Here is a 16,872-nt window from a genome sequence, read left to right on the forward strand (position 1 = left end):
TTTGTCAGCTGCCAGTGCACTCTTGCCTAACTCCAGCTTGGAAAGTGCAACCCCATTAATTTAATTTGATATTATTTGTTTGCAGGGAGGGCCTGCTAGCTATGATGCAGGATCTCCAAACCGACTCTTCCTTGCTTAGCAGCTTAACTGGGATATGTGCAGGAGCCACCAGACACCTTGACGTGATGGTTATGGAGTGAGGCTAAAATAACTCATTTAACAGTATTTTACTACTTTGTATCAGTTGACATTAAATCACAACCCCCGGTTAAATGTAGTGGTACAGTGCAGAGGAAAACATTCAAATATTTTAGTACTTTTGAGTGATATAAGGATTATAGCTACAAAATGTTCTGTACTGACAACATGAAATAATCTTTCAGCCACTCAAGAAAGAGCTAAAACAGAAACTGCACAGCCCAGGCAGCCTGACTTAGAGGTGCAACTACAGTGAAAAAATAACCAGGCTACCATCTTTGAGGAGATGGACATAATGAGGCACATGAATGACAGCCTTATTTTGGTAAGATGTGAGCTCACTGGAGACCACCACCAAGCTGTCAGCAGATAAACATTAAATGATTTTGATGAAATGATTGAAATTCTGGTTGAATTAAGCCTGAACTAAAATGAAGAGGCCCCTGAACATCCTTATTGAACTCCCCCCAAAGGCAAATTTGGCAACTTCAGAAAACCTTATATGACATCTAGATGTAGTGTAAATATAAATATATATATATATACAGATATATATGCATGAAACTTTTAAATTGGACAAATTGTATTTGCCTACAGTAGTTTTAATGTACTTATATGGAGTCAGAGTGAAGTTCTGACTTCTCTTCCTCCAAGTGATATGTCACTAAAAGATAGTTAAAAATTAGACATGATATAAAAAGTTTGGAGCTGACTATCAAACATGATTTTTAAAAAAAATCAGGCCTCATCCATTTATATCTAAGTAGTCACTAATATAAGCAGATCTTTGAACGTCTACTTACTGATATAAATTTGAATTAGCTGAAATTAAGGACAAGTGAAATTAAGTGCAAGCTTGATGTGAAGGAACTTAGATTTAGGCATGTGAAAGAGAAACATGATGGTAGCGCATCCCAATCTAATATACAAAATGGTTACAAGGACTGTTGAAATGGAAAATAGGAGTGTACCACTGCTGTACTTCAACTATTTCATAGTTTGCCCATGAGTAGACTTGGTAACCTCTTCATTAAGTTAGTCTTTCTAGCACATAGTGGACTGCCTACAGCATTTCTGAGAATAGCATCAGATTCAAGAGTTAAAACAAAAATATTTACATGATTCTGATCAACTTTTAATACTGAAACTTCAAAGGTGAGTTCACCAAGGGGTGAGAGGACTTTCAGAGTATGCAAGTCTAATTTGCTGAAGAGATGCAGACAGTTTTTAAAATGACTAAACAAATTGCAATTAATTTTTTCCAGTTCTACATTATCTCCATACTTGATGTATTTATAAGATATCCATAATTTGTACTTAACTGAAGTATTTTGAGTTAAATTTTCATTAAATTTTTCCCTTGATAACTAGAAAGAGAAACACAGAGAAACCTGTAAACGGGTTCAACCAAATATTTTACTCATCTGTAATACAAACTTCTGATTAGAGGACAACATCTGCAGTTGATGTTTTGCAAATGCGATTTTGGAGATACTTCAAAAGCATCTTATGTTAGTTTCTGTGTTTGGGTTGCTTCTAGGGCTCCCACTTCTGTGGCCTTTACCACCACCTTGCTATTTTGCTTTTCCTTTCTGCCTTTCTGGAGAAGTCAGTAATTTTGTTGACAACTGTCCATAAAAAGACAAATTATGCTTTCCTGCCAAGCTTTTTGGGTGTTGTTGAACTACATGCTTGATGATTACCTGTCCACTCTTGGAGACTAGGGGATAAATCAACTGGGGGGATAGTGAATGTTTCTTATATCTTGCAAAGGGAATACGAACAATGTATGCATATTGAGCAGGACACCTATTTTCATTTCAAAGCTACACAGTGGTGAACATCAGAGAAGGAGGCTTTGTGTTTGACTGGAAAAACACTGTAGGAACTGCAAACATAATAAGCTAACAATTTTGTAGTGTAAGTGGAAAATGAAGGGTCAGGCCTGAGATTAGTTATGGTACTGAAAGTGCCCAAACACGCTCATTCCCACTCCTACTGATAACTACAGCCATTGCATCATTATCTTGAGGGAGAAAATGTGAGATATGCTCTGTCAAAGTCACTTTGGTGTCCAGTTTGCAGTAAGACCGCTTAGGATTTATGTGAATTCAAGGGTCACAAAGTAATAAGGTCACATGTTGCCCTTAGCTTAGATAGCATTTTGCTGATATACTTCAACAAAAGAGGGAGATGGTCAGGCATGGACAAGATGAACGCATCCAAAATTTGCAGCATCATGAGTTCTTTGGCTCTAAATTTCTCCACAAACTTCACTGGAGCTGGTACTTAGCATGTTTTGATTTCAAGGCTTCTTAAAGCTTCAGACTAGTTGTTTTCTATTTTTAATCTCTTTTCATAGTTCTCTGTTTTCTTCACTTGGCACTTCTGATTCTTGAGTGCATAAAACTTTTTTTGTTTAAACCAAAATCCATGAGATTCCTATTTCCCTCAGGATGAGAGAACCAGGATCATCTCACTCTCCAAGGTAAGTGTTATCAGTAGATGTAGCTTTGTGGTGATTGTCAAAATACCTCTATCAGACCAGATGTGTACTAGTAATATTTCTCTGTTCCTGAATGTACCATAACTTCTGGGAGAATTTGGGCTGGCTCTACTTTGTGGTATGCTAAACACAAGCACTAGACTGTCATTTTTTGGTAGACTACAGATAGAAGTGGGGGAGAGCAGTTGAATATAAGTTTACAGAGAGAACAGAGTAATTTTGTTGGAAAAATGTAGCAATTTGAGCACCTGGCTGGACGCAAAGGGTTGATTTGCTGGATGAGATATTAGAGATGTGTCTGTTCAGGGATAGCTGACCATACTCATTGCCTAAATGGGAATGCATTCACTATTCATGCTGACAGCTGCTGTGGGGCGAGGTGAGACCTACAGAAGGGATGATGAGGAGTAGATTGATAGTGCCTCAGTGTTGAAAGGCCTGACCAAGGCTAGTATAATCTTGAGTTCAGTCCAGCTTAGCTCTTCAGTGAGGACCAGACATGGAGTTTTCCAGGAAAATTGTGTCTATAGGGTAGATGACTGGAATAACTAAAGATAATTTTCTCTTTTATGAGTAACGACACTTATACATTCTGTATTAATTAACACAGCAATACTGTAGCTAGAATGCTAAATTTTGTGTTTTGTCCTGTGGTATGTTGAAGTTTTCCAGCTGATGATTCTGCAGAGGCAAAGCCTGCAGAAACTGGTGCCCAATTAGTACTGTAATTCCCGTATTTCCAAAATTAAGTATAAAGGTTGAAGTAATTAGTAGTTATTTCCTGTCTTAGGCACAGTAGAAATTAAATCTTTCATAACACCACAGTTCCTAAGTGATTGATGATTACCTTTTATGCAACATTTCTTCCCAGGTCTTACTGTGTTACTGAAGCTGCATGGTTCAATCAAGACAGGAATTAGATTCTCTGCATCCCAGAGATCCAATTGCAATTACAGCTTCTTTGCAAATCTCACCATGGAAATGTAGCTGATTGTTTGGTTCTGGCTCAGTAGAATTTGCTGAGGGCGACACTATCTGGGATAGGAAGTTATTTAAGACAGAGATCTACTCCACAGCTTAACTCTGATGGAAGCAATATGTTTGGAGTCCTCTCCCTTTGTATATTTCTTTATTTAAGTGTCATGACTCCCCCAATTTAGTATTTTGTGTATTGTGTGGGCAAGAAGGTATTCTGATCATTATTAAAGCGTACATTTTTCTTGGTGTTTTCAGTTCACTGTAGAATTGTGACAATTTCAGGGTCAACAGCTGACTCCCTTCCAGCCTCAGCTATTGCTGAAGATCTTTTCCAGCAAAGTATTAACTACTCATTTTAATAAGTCAAAGATAACTTGAAATATCAGTAGAATTTAATATTCTAAAACTTTGTATTTAATTTTGAGGTACTGCACAATATCAGCACACTTCTATCACATAATTTTGTGTTACACAAACTTACAGTGAGAAGAAATTTAACAGGAAGTGACATCGTGTAAGTGATGCACTGACATGTATAATTTAAAGACTATACTCTTGTTGGAAGCAGACACCAATTAAGCAATTAATTCAGATATCGAGAAGTCAAAATGAAACTGATTAAAGCCAGAAGGAACTTAGAATGCACATTAAGCTCACAAAGTGGTGAATTTATCTGTTTATCTAGAAAAGAAGCATCATTACAGTTACTAAATTTCTTCCAAGAACTCATCTGTGGAGTACCATTGTTGTTCCTTTGATGAGGTATTATCAGCCTACAAAATACACAGAAATTAACATTTCTCCAGGTCTTATCTTATCCATGAAGACTGATCTTGATTTGAAAGCAGTTTAAAAGGGAGATATCTTTGTTTTCCATTCTCTTAATATTTTTCATTAAATCAATGTCCAAATTGGTGACTAAATTAATGTAGGAAATTAAAGTTATTGTGGTGCTATGTTGGTGGGTTTATTGGATATAAAGAAGAGATACTGCTTCATGGATGCATCCCAAAGTGATAAATCTGTATGAGCAATTTTGCAAACATAGTATGTTACATCTTACCTCTTCACAAAAAAATTCAATGCAACAAAGCATGCAGGCCTTGATGTATGCCCACTAAGCCTGTAGATTTTTTTTCTGTAGTTATATAATTCTTACCTGAAATTCAGTATTTTGATCATCTCTGATAGTGGGAAAATGCTATGTTGTTTAGCTGTGCCCTGCTAAGAAAGCTCTAAATGAACCAACAGCTTTTAATCCTGCGTACTAGTAGTAATGTACATAGTGGGAGTAAGACTGAAGAAGTGTTTACTTTCTGTCTATTAAAATAATTCAAGACATGAAGAATATAGATATCTTTGTATCTATTTACTAAAAAGGACACTTAAGAAAGATATTGGAACAGCTTTGAGATATACATAATGTGAAAAACATAAAAGAAGAGCAGCAGTAGAATTCATCCTACTAACACAACAGTAGTTTCCACTGTGTCCTGGTTTAAAGGTAAATTGGGAGGGGAAATGAACCCAACTCAAAAAAGATTATAAGTCAGAATAACAATTTAATAAAAATAATACAATAAATACAATTACACAGACAAACAATTGGTTTAACCCACAAAAACCAGATGTATAACCCAGCACCCTGGGGCATGAACAGAGTGGTGTTCGTTGGGCCTCCCTCCCCGTGCTGTGCCCCACGTGGTCCCCCGAGTCCAAAATGTAAAAGGCGAGTTGATGAGAGTGCTGGCTGTAGTCCTGTCGAGGGTGGTGATCACGGTCCTGTTGGGAGTGCTGGTGCAGTCTGGTTGAGAGTGGTGATTGCTGTCTGGTTGAGAGTGGTGGTCGCAGTCCAGTTGAGAGTGGTGGTCTCAGCCTGGTTGAGAGTGGTGGTCGCTGTCCAGTCCAAGTTCTGGTCCTTCTCTGGATCCCACAAGAGGTACCAGAAGTCCCAAGACCCCAAGATTATACATCCTCAGGTCCAGGCAGGAATGCCCAGCACCTCCCTCAGGGCGGGGAGTGAGGACAGGAGCATCCTCCTATCTCACAGGCCTCTTAACACCCAGCTTATAGCCTGAGGGATCAGGTGTGCTCTGGGCAGCTGCTGCAATGGCCTATTGATAACAGTTTCTGGGAAATGGCATGGAAGGGGATAGAATACACAGTTTGGGTTACACCCACACAGTGATGAGCTGGTCCCAGCTGTTCTAATTACGACACATTGGAAGTTTATATTTATGAATTTTATAGATAGTTTATCCCTGATTAAATGCTAGCCTGTTTTTATTTATAGTTTGTGTATTATTTCCCACTGGACTACAGACAATTGATCAAAAAGAGCCTGTTAACAGACACCTAAATAAGTAAACTAGAGATCAAGATCTTTGTTTAAAACTAATCATCCTGTGGATGTTAATGCTTGGGGCTCTGTAAACAGTTTTGACTTTTTCTTTTAAGTGTAAAACTTTCTTTTTCTAAGACCGTGAATGTTAACAGGAAAAAAGTAAGAAAATTAAAACTTGGAGTGTGCCCTGGCAATATGAGATTACTCTGGTATCAAGTCCTCACACATATTAAGAAAGCCAAACAATTAAATGATAATGTAGGTATACAAAATACATAGCAAACTCTGGAATATCCGAGGTGGATTTAATGGGTCAAGAACACAAATCCAGGTAATCATTGTATTGCAAAGTGGAAGCAGCATTGACAAGATCTACTCTTCCGAGTCGAGGCAGCCTCACTTACAAAACTGCTGGAAAATGCATTTTCCTGGCATTGGAAATACACATATTTATATTTCTAAGAAAGCATTTAAGCAAAGACAGCCCATGGATGCCCCCTGTGTTGACAATTATTCACTTTTCTGCATACTGTAATTTCTGGGAAAGTTGGACAAGGCAAGAATTTTTTATTTTTTTATTTTTTTTTCTCTTCTCTTTTTTTCTTTTTTTTTTTTTTTCTTGTTCGACTACTGTCAGCCAATAACAGCGTTTGAATTGTGAGGCTGGCCAACCTACTACAACATACTTGCTTAATTTTCCCTGAAGAGTTTGGCAGTCCTGAAAGACATGCTTGGCGTAAACGAACAACTGAGAATGTAATTAAGAGGCATGTTAAACTATAAAAAAAAGGTAGTAACCACAGTATGCTTTCATCAATTAAAGCACTTTCTAATATCAGCCAATTACATCAACCTCCTCTGGCCCTTATATTTCTCAGGCTTTGTGTAACCTGTTCCTTTATCTCTAATGGGATCCTTATAATGCTGACCATGTGGCTTTAGAACAACACCAAAATGCTAATCTAATCCCCAGTGTTGCCCAGAGGCATTACATGGGCCCTGACATGGATCCAAGAATGGTGGCACCCTAATCAAATAAAAGCAAGAATTAGGGTTGATCAGGTGTCTCGATGACAACAGTACAATGAGTGACTCAAGGAAGGTGGGGGCAGGTTGGGGAGGAGGAGATGGCAGCAGCAAACGATCAGGCGCATTTCAAAAGTAATTGGTCTCCAGGGAGGGTGTGGGTTGCTTCCTAGACCACTTCTACAGAGCCCTTTGCACCTTGCCAGCTGGAGGGAAAGTGCAGCCACTTCCAGAGAATAGCAGCAGGGCTAATGGAATTGCACATACGTGTGCAAATGAAGAGCAAGCAGCCTGAAACCAAAGCAGTCGATTAAAATGGGAGTTCCCTCCAGATTTTCCCTTTTCTTCTTCTTCTTTTTTTTAATTTAAATTTGGTCTCATCATTATGCTGACTTCACAGAGAGCTAGATTAAATGCAGAAATTTAGGATCCCTGAAACAACTAGTTTAAAATCACAGGGCTACACTCCCATCCCTGTCATGCTGCATATGTGGCATGAAATGAGTACAAATCACAATAAAGCTTTTCAGTATTGAGTATGTGTTTTGTTTTTTTTTTTTCCAGAACATTGACATTTGTGAAGAACTTTTGTCCTGTAGATTTTGAGGCATTCTCCAGTTGTATGACTGAACCATCAACCCCACTTTGTGCGAAGGGGAAAGGTGCCAAGAGCTGGAGTTTTGTGCTCAAAGACACTGAATACAACCTCCAGAAATGACTTCTTCTTATGTGCTCACCCCACTAGATTACAGACATCTTTAAAAACATAATAAATAAAATCTCTGCTGCAGTTCTAAATGGAGCAAATGAACATGCAGTGGAATAAGAAACCAAATAACCCAGAATACATTTCAGCTCATTTTAGCTGTTAGAAACTCCCTAGGAATTCTTTTTATCAGACCTGCCCTGGCTTTTTGCTCTGCCAAGTCAGGTATCAGCAAGTCTCTTTACTTTAGCCTGTAATGACTATCAGACATGACTAAGCTTTTCCAATGCAACTAAAACACAGTATTTAGCCAGTGGAATTTAACACCCTCTTTCAAGATCTGTGTCTCTGTTGCTGTGTCCTGGGCAGCTCATCCAAACCAAACTGTGCTTTTGGACATTAGAGTAGAAAATTTCAACTGTTGTTGGTAAGATTTTCCTTCAGAAAACTGCAAGACAACTCCAAATTTTTATTACTTTATACTGGAACTTTTTAAATGACTCTGCAAGTGACATAAATGTGCAACAGGTGATTAAGTACTGGTTTTTTTTTCATCTGCTGGAAAAGTGTAGAAAGGTATTAGAGTACATTAGAAGATAGGGCTTGCTCATAGACTATATCAACTTTTACAAAATCTTTTCTGAATGGGTAGCAGAAATATATTTACATACATAATATTTGTCATTAGGCTTCTTTTTTTCCTTTGACAATAAAAATCTTCACTTATTTCACTCCAACTTTACCACATAAGAAAACACAACTCTGAACTGTGTTAGTTCACCTGGAAAGCTATAGCTTAATGCAGAAAGATTCCAGAAACTGACAGACTGTGGGTTTTTTGTGTTCTCACTCAAGATCATCCTCTGCAAAAACAACCTACCAGTTGTTAGAGCAACCTGCTTTGTAGCCTGACTCTAATAAAAATATTTCAGCCTTACAGTCCAGTGTACTGAATACTCTTCTTTGAGTTCCCAAGCTATTCTGAAGAAGATTTAAATAAAAAATTGACTACTATACTTTTTTATCTACTTACTGAAAGAAAGCTGGACTATGAATGCCACCAGGCTATACCTTTTTTAATCCTAATGATAAAGCAGGTTAAATCCAAGTACATTATGACTATCTTATTCTGGCAGGAACAATGGAGCCAGAGAGACTTTGGATGAAAGGAACAAGTGAGAGATCAACCCACAGTATCTTCTCGCTCTTACAGAAACCAATGGCGTGTCCCTTTGTGCAGGGCAGAACCTCAGGCTACCACACTGGTTTTTTGTCCAGCCAGAGGCAAACTAGAAAATTAGACAACTCCTCCCCTTGCAAAGAACACCTCTCCCTTTGCATGAACAATTAAATGCAATATTACTGTGCACATACTGCCATTTTGCTTTTGTCTTCGGCTGAACATATTTACCAGTTATTACTGGAAATATATTCTCTTAATTCTGGAGAGTGTAACAGCTCTGATTATATTTTCAACTGGTTTATGGACCACACAACAGACCTATAGTGTGTTCTCAAAAAGACAACTAATTTTCATTTTCAATCAGCTTCTCCACAAGATTTTTCACATAGCCTACCTTCATATCGCTAATTTTATTTTAAACATGCTATCATATTACACATCTCTTTGCCTGCTGTGCTAACATGTTTTCACACGCTTATCCTTTATTACCACAGGAGAGGCAAATGTCCTAACAGCTCTCACCCCTGCATTTTGCAAAAGTTCTGCGGTAGGACACTGGTTCCACTGGAATAAAAAAAATGTAGAGAAAAAAAGGGTTTAAGGAAAAATGACCAGAGAAGAAAACAATTCAATTAAGAGTAAACAGAACCTCTAGGCTAAGCACACTTGAGGTGACTTCAGCAGGACTTGGCTACCCAGGAGAGGAACTTGCACTGCAAATCTTCAAAGTACCCTGTGTAAAGGTATAGGTTTTCAGATGGAAATTTTTTTGTTTATATTCAAGAAATTTGAGTTCAGTGCAGGTAAGGTTCCCTTGTTACAGTCTGGCAAGGAAACTTGAATTTGAGTTGCTCTACATAAATGTATGGAGGCGGCTTTCCATATTCCAGATGCAGTGGATGGTACTTGCCCTAGTTTGGTGGCCACTTTGCCTGTGCAGTGAAAATGGCTGGTGGAGAGGAAGGCAGCAGTCAGGCAGCTTCTTTCCACACATGTAAGCTGCAATGGTCACCAGCAATAAGGAGACTGTCCTTCAATTTCTTCCCCAAATGGCAAAGCTGAGGCTTTTGTGTTTTATGGGAATTGATAGTGCTTTTGGAATCTCCTAAGTCATCTCCTTTCTGTCAGCAGAGACACCATGCCCCTGGCTTCCCACTTGTGAAAGTGGAAGAAGCAAAGGGAGCACTTGCAGATCAAAGGGCCATTGCACAGAGTATGTGGTTTGCACACCAACATAGTGCTCCTGCTTCCACCCTGAGTGCATCATCAGCTCTTGTTCTGTCACTCTTACAAGCTACTCTTTCACAGAGGCCATCCACTCTAATTATCTCTGTGCCAGAAGCAGTGACATCTCTGTTGATGGCCACCTTGTCTGTCACATACCTCACCAAAATGTCTTGTTGCTTTGCATGGGAAGTGTCTCAGAGCAATTGAAAACAGAGCACAGTATTGAACTACCAGAGTAAGATAAAGATAAAAAATATATTAGTGTTTCCCATAACAAGGACAGAAAATTGAAAAAATTGATCAACTGTTTTTGCAGATTCATTGATATTAGTTCAAATGAAGATCCTTTTCTGCTCATTACCTTAAACTGGAAAAAATCTCCTGTGTGTCACCTCTTTTCTCAGCTTGTAGGAAATAAATAAGACGGTTTTATTACAAGCAGGGGTTTCCATGGTTGCCTCATGCCGAGATACCTGCAGGCCATTTTATTTGGGGAGCTGGGGAGCTGTTTTGTGGCCGAGGACTGGTGGTCTGCTTACTGTTCTGCTTACAGTCACCTATTGCTGCTTATTGTTCTGCTTACAGGGTTGCTTACAGTTACCTACCGTTCTTACAGTTTGAAGGTGGTTGGAAAGTATATAAGGCACTAAGACCAGTCTGGGCTCATTGCCAAAGGACCATGCGGCCGGGGGCAGGGAAACAGCCTGATAGGTTGGTTAAAACAACCAATGGACCGCAAGAAGAAGACTATTTTGAGGAAGAAAAGAGTGAAATTGGCATGGGAGGAGTGAGGGAGTGGTTATGTAAATCAAAAGGTCTTAAAAGGGCTCGTCCCTCCCATTTGGGTGTGCTCGGGCCTGGTCACGAGTGTCGTGCACCCAGCGCGCTGTTAATAAAGTTCTTTGTTTCACTTCATTTGGCCGTCTCCGAAATTTTAATTAGAGATATTTCTCACAAGCTGAAACAAAATTAATCCAGAAGAGAAGAGGGAACGAGAAAGATTTCTTTTTCTACAAGTTTTATTGTTAATTAAAAAAACAATTACAGGGAATTTCTAATTACTTTATAAGTACACTTTAGTCTGTACCTGTTACTCAGCAAATTAGAGAGAAAATACTTGAAACATCTTACTAAACAGAATTACTTTTCCTCCACATCCATTCACACTTCTGCTTAATAGTCTTTTTGAGTAACACTGTGAAATCTCAAGTCCTTTAAGGTATCTTACTGCAATTAATATTGTTCAGCAGTTTCCATGTTTTTCTGTCAAAGATGCAATAAACTGTGAGTTTTATTAGGACTGAGGGGCAGAATTGGAAAGACCTTTAAATATGCTCATTATGACAGATGGCCCAAGAAAAGTGGTTGCATAACATGTGGAGCACCCCAGTAAGAAGGTGATAATCACTTCAGAAATTCAATAGACAGCCTTGAGAGAAAAAGACCAAACGGCATGGATACAGCAAGGAGAGGATGGGCGAAAACTTGACCCAGCCATTGAAGGAAATTAACAAAGTTAGAGTAAGTCTATCATCTCTGCTACAGTGAACAGAAAATCATCCAAGAATTAACCAGGTGAAAAAACTGCAAAAGACTGGTGATTTGGGGCAACAAATACATAAGCATCAGGGTTTTGCTTCCCACTGGTGCTGAGTTTTTTCCAAAATACTTGGAATTAATTCCAAGCAATCAGAAACAAACAGAAAAACAGTGGCCTTATTAGAGGAATTCAGCATAAAATACTGAAACAATAGAGAGATTAATGATGATGGCAGTTCAGAAAAAAATAATTATTTGATAACTCTTCTGAAATATTTCAAAGATATGAACAGAGAACATGTGCTACAAAAGGATCTTTATTGTGACCTTAAGAATCCATGTTGTTATTTAGACATGATTTAAAATAAAAAAAAGGAAAAGAACCTCAAACAAACAGACAAAGGTGTTTTAGAGTTTGGAGTGCCTTTCAAAGAGAAGCAGTAGAGTCCCATTGATTTAGGTACTAGACTTTCGCTAAAGGGCAAAGCAATATCTAGTAAAGCATATAGGCCACCCTGCTCAGGACTTCTAATGATCTTATATTCTTTCCCAAATGTCAGTGGTGTAATTCTTTGTTTCATAGTCTGAAAGCCTTGGACTACTCTCAATTATACTGAAGGCAACTGAAGTGAAATAGAAAATAAGAAAGAAAATTTCATGATGGGATTGGGGGAAGGGAGGGCTTTTACCATTTTCAACTCAGCTTAATGCATTTTAAGGTCCACTTGCTTTTTTTCAGTCTAATTAATTGGTCACTTCCTAATATATACAGAGCCTATAAACATTAATTGATTGAGGTAATACTTTAACTTCTTCCCCTCTTCCTAGAAACAAGTGTGGAACAAAGAATTCTCTGGACTTGGAACAACCAGGGGCTTTAGATTTTGCTTTTAAAGAAAACTTTCACATTTGAAATACAATTTTTAAAATTTAAATTCTACCTTTTCTTTTTAAGCATTGGGTCAGTAACTATGTGATGTCAAAATCCTGACTGAACCTTACTTTGAGTATTCAATTATTATTCAATTACTTACTGTCCCTATGTATATTTTATATTGTAGATAATGCATGGAGGTGCCAAGAGGTAAGATGCATTTTACAGCTTTTATTAGCAAAAGACCAGGGGGGAAAAAAATGCTCACTTTTTTTTTAATATCTAGAATTGAAATTTTCTTACCCTAATTCTTAGTTACCATACTGTTCAAGACTCTAAAATATGTGCTATTAGTGCTTTTTTTTCTGAGCGTTTAAAACCACTTGCATATTTCTCTGTCCCCCCTCCCCATAGAGATTTCCATATATTTGAAAGCAGAAAGAGTCTTTGAAAAATGAAAGATCAACTTTGGTTTGTAAAGCAAAAAAAAACTTCAACAGTTTAACTACCCCAATCTGCTGTTTGCTTATGAATTTTGTTTAACCATTTGTGTTGTACATTGCTTTGTATTTACATTCAGAACATGGAAACAGTTACACTACTTATGTAAAATACAAAGACAGAACTTTTCCTGAAACAACCAGTTAGTCTTAGAGTTTCTATACAATCTCCCTCTTGAGTAAGTAATAAGAACAAAATCACATATTGAATGATATTCTCAGAAATGTATGTTTTAATTGGTTCCTGTGCACCATCATGTTTTCCAAGATGGCAGTACCACGAAGCAACATTAATATCTATTCAGAGCAAAGCAGATCATAGCTGGCAGGTAGATTTTATTAGAGACTTATGAGGAAGAAATAAATTAAGCCACAAGGGATAAAACTGAATAGGTTGAGGGCTGACTGAACCCAGAATGTTATTCACCCTCCTATGTTAAACTTGTCTGGCTTGCAACTTCAACTAGATTGTCCTTGAAAACAGTAAAATGAGGCACTGTGTTCATTGTGGAGGACCTCTCTTCCAGAAAGCGTAAACGGCACCAGCATTCATCTGAGCTGTCTGTTTCTGCAATGATCCCACTTCACTGATTCACCTTTCTGTGTCGCAAGGAAAGTAGTGAGTTTTCATCTCAGTAACATTGCCATAAATAGAAATTAACTCCTTAAAATTGACAGCTCTACCTTGACTGTATGTGTACCTTAAAACTTTTCTTTTTTCCACTCTATCAGCTGGCTTACTAAAACCATGGCTTTTCTCTAAAAATCTTTCTCCAGCTTGCAGCAAGCAGAGGTGCTAAGCTGGGTTATTCAAATTTAGTTTAAATAATTACTGACAAGAAAGTGTTATCCTCTTATAAACAGTGGTCTCCGGGTTTAGCTAAAAAAGGATGATTTATAGCCTATCAGATGCAACAAAGTGCTGATGATACGTATGTTTTCAGAAGGATCCAACATCCTTTCTTGCCAGTATTGCAGTATGATGCCCCTGGTCATGTCCTCTGCTAGTCAGAAACCAGATAAAGGAGCTGGGTCAGAAGACGTCTTCATCTCCTATTGATTCTGATTAATTTGCTCATATTAGACTTCCGCACACATCTCCCTTCTGAGGCTACAGGCCCCAGCAAGCCTGAGCAGAAACCACTGAAAATCTAGTGATGCAACAGTGGCTGATTTGATGAAAATGAAACATTTTTGTGAAAGTATATGGATTTAATTGATGTTTTTCAAGATGACATAAATCCTTCTAGCAAGATAAGGTTTCTTTGTTTAATCTTAAATTATGTTAGAACAAAAAAAAATAAGAAGTTGATTTAACACATACTCAGATAACAAATATAAAACTCTGTAAGCTCTGCAAGTGACACTACAATTATTTTTATCTTTTTCTCTGCACTGCTGAGTACTTACCTAAAAGTAATGTGACACTTCAAAAGTTTAAAAACTTGATTTAATTTCAATCCTATAGGTGAGCATTGGAAGCTGCTCCTGTACTGCTGAAAGAAAAAGAACAATGTTGTTGAAATAAAGATTTTTTGGGCATCTTTTTTTTGTTCTTTTTCAAACATTTTTACAAATCCAACTTAAATACAAATAGATTTATGGGATGCAAATCTTTCCTCTTATTTGTTGTAGTTTTTTTGTGGTGTAATATCAGTCAATTGTAAAACACAGAGAAAAGTGGTGGGATACTTGCATCTAAAAAGAAGTATTATTAAGATATGTAATAATTTGTTTTTGAAATAAATTCTTGAGGTCTTCAAAATGAGGATTATTAAATGATGTCTATTTAAACTTTCATTTTCTTAAATCAGAAAGTACTTTGTGTGCATTTCATTACTTCCCTGCAGACAGGAAGCTAATTTGAAAGATTCATCTTCTAGTTGTGCAGGTCTTCCACAATGCACAGTTGAAGAAAGAAACATTTATCAAAAAAAAAGGTAATATATATAAAGGAGTGAAAATTGGAGGGCAGCTTAAGGGACAGGTCTGATTTCTTTTACATTTAAATTAATCTTTGCAATTGACTGCATTTAAAATTTTCAATGTCCTCTTAACTTTCAGGTCTTTGTGAGGACAGAAGTGTTTTGTGCACAAGCTGACCTATTTTATTTCTTTTTCATCTATATTTTAGCACAGGAAAGTTAGTAGCATCCTAAGATATTATATACTGTAATTATGACATGGTTGTATTTATATAGTTTCAATGCTGATAAACTTTTTTTTCATGTTCTGCGTGAACCAGTTGCCTTCAATAAGAACTGAAGTGACCTCTTTCTTTCAAAAACTATTTATTGCAGTTGCAAGACCTACATATTCTATTTCCATACACACTGCTGCTAGTTATTGAAATATGCCGGTAGCAGGCTGTTTTTCTTTAGCTGTGATAACAGCCAAATACAAAAAGTAGCACTTCTATACATTCATTACATCAGCAAATAAGCTTTAATAAAGCTGGACATTAAGGATGTACAAAGACTTTTAAATTTAGGGAAGAAACCTTTGAAGCTTCAAAGTGTTCTAGATGTAGTGGTATAAGGATACAAAGAAATCAAGTGAGAAGCATAAGGAGAAGTGATATTTCTGTTATCCAACTGATAAAAGTTGGAATGAGCATTTCTGAAGGGTTTGTGGCTTCCAAGACTTGTCCATTTTTCAACCCATCTCCCCAGCTTGTCTAGCTTTTCATGGCTGAAAGTTTCCTTATGTTTTTGAAGTGTATGATTGGTCCTAAGAAGAAATATTTTGCCTCTTTCCAAACTTTTCCTTTCTTGGACTCTTAAAAAAGTTGAAAAGAGGAAATGTAAAATTATGTAAATGAAGGTGATATTGTAATATAAGCCTGAAAAGTAGTCTGTGCACTTGTTACCTGTCTCAGGTTCTCGGCTTTCATCTCCCACACATCTAACACACCAATGTCTGCCCAAACTCAGTCTTGGTTGCAGGCATCATTCTGGAGATGATGATCTAATCTATTTAGATTAGAAATTAGGAAGAAATTCTTCACTGTGAGGGTAGTGAGGCTCTGGCACAGGCCAGAGCATCTCATCCACAGCAGCTGTGGATGCCCCATCCCTGGGAGTGTTCAAGGTCAGACTAGATGAGGTTCTGAGCAACCTGGTCCAGTGAAGGGTGTCCCTGCACATGGCAGGGGAGCTGGAACTAGATTATCTTTAAGGTCCCTTGCAACTCAAGTCATTCTATGATTCTATGTCAAGTCTTTCCCAGTCTGCTTGTCTCTAAAGCACTAGAAGCTGAGAAGTCATTCAACTCCTCTAAATTAAAATGTCCACTATTGAGCTAACTCTTTTCTTGATCCTCTGTTCTTTCTGCTATACCATTTCCATGTGGCACTAAACAGATACTAAGAGAGGTTCTAGGAAAGCAGTCAAGATAGTAAAAATGGCTTGATTTGATTAAAAGAAAATTCTCTAAGAACATTTGCCTTTTAATAGAGGTTTTGCCAATAGCATTTTTCTTTGCTATAGGTTTTACTCTGCAATCTCATGACTCATATGCAACAGTTTGCTAGGGTTCAAAATTGATTTGGCCAATCTAATCTCTGTTTCATTGATGTGAAACTGAAAACAAATCATTAGGTTATCAGAGCTGTCTCCTTTACAAAATTAGAATCACTGAATATCCTTATTTGGAAGGGACCCACAAGGACCATCAAGTCCAGCTCTTAAGTGAATGCCCAGGTGGGTGCTGTTAGCACCGGTGTTCTAACCAACTGAGCTATTCAGTGCTACTCTTCTGTTAGGGTTACAAAAGTAGTGGGTGGAGCTGTA

Source organism: Manacus candei, unplaced genomic scaffold (assembly GCF_025592945.1).
Source record: "Manacus candei isolate 608988 ecotype Guabito, Panama unplaced genomic scaffold, ASM2559294v1 h1tg000016l, whole genome shotgun sequence".
Taxonomy (NCBI): Eukaryota; Metazoa; Chordata; class Aves; order Passeriformes; family Pipridae; genus Manacus; species Manacus candei.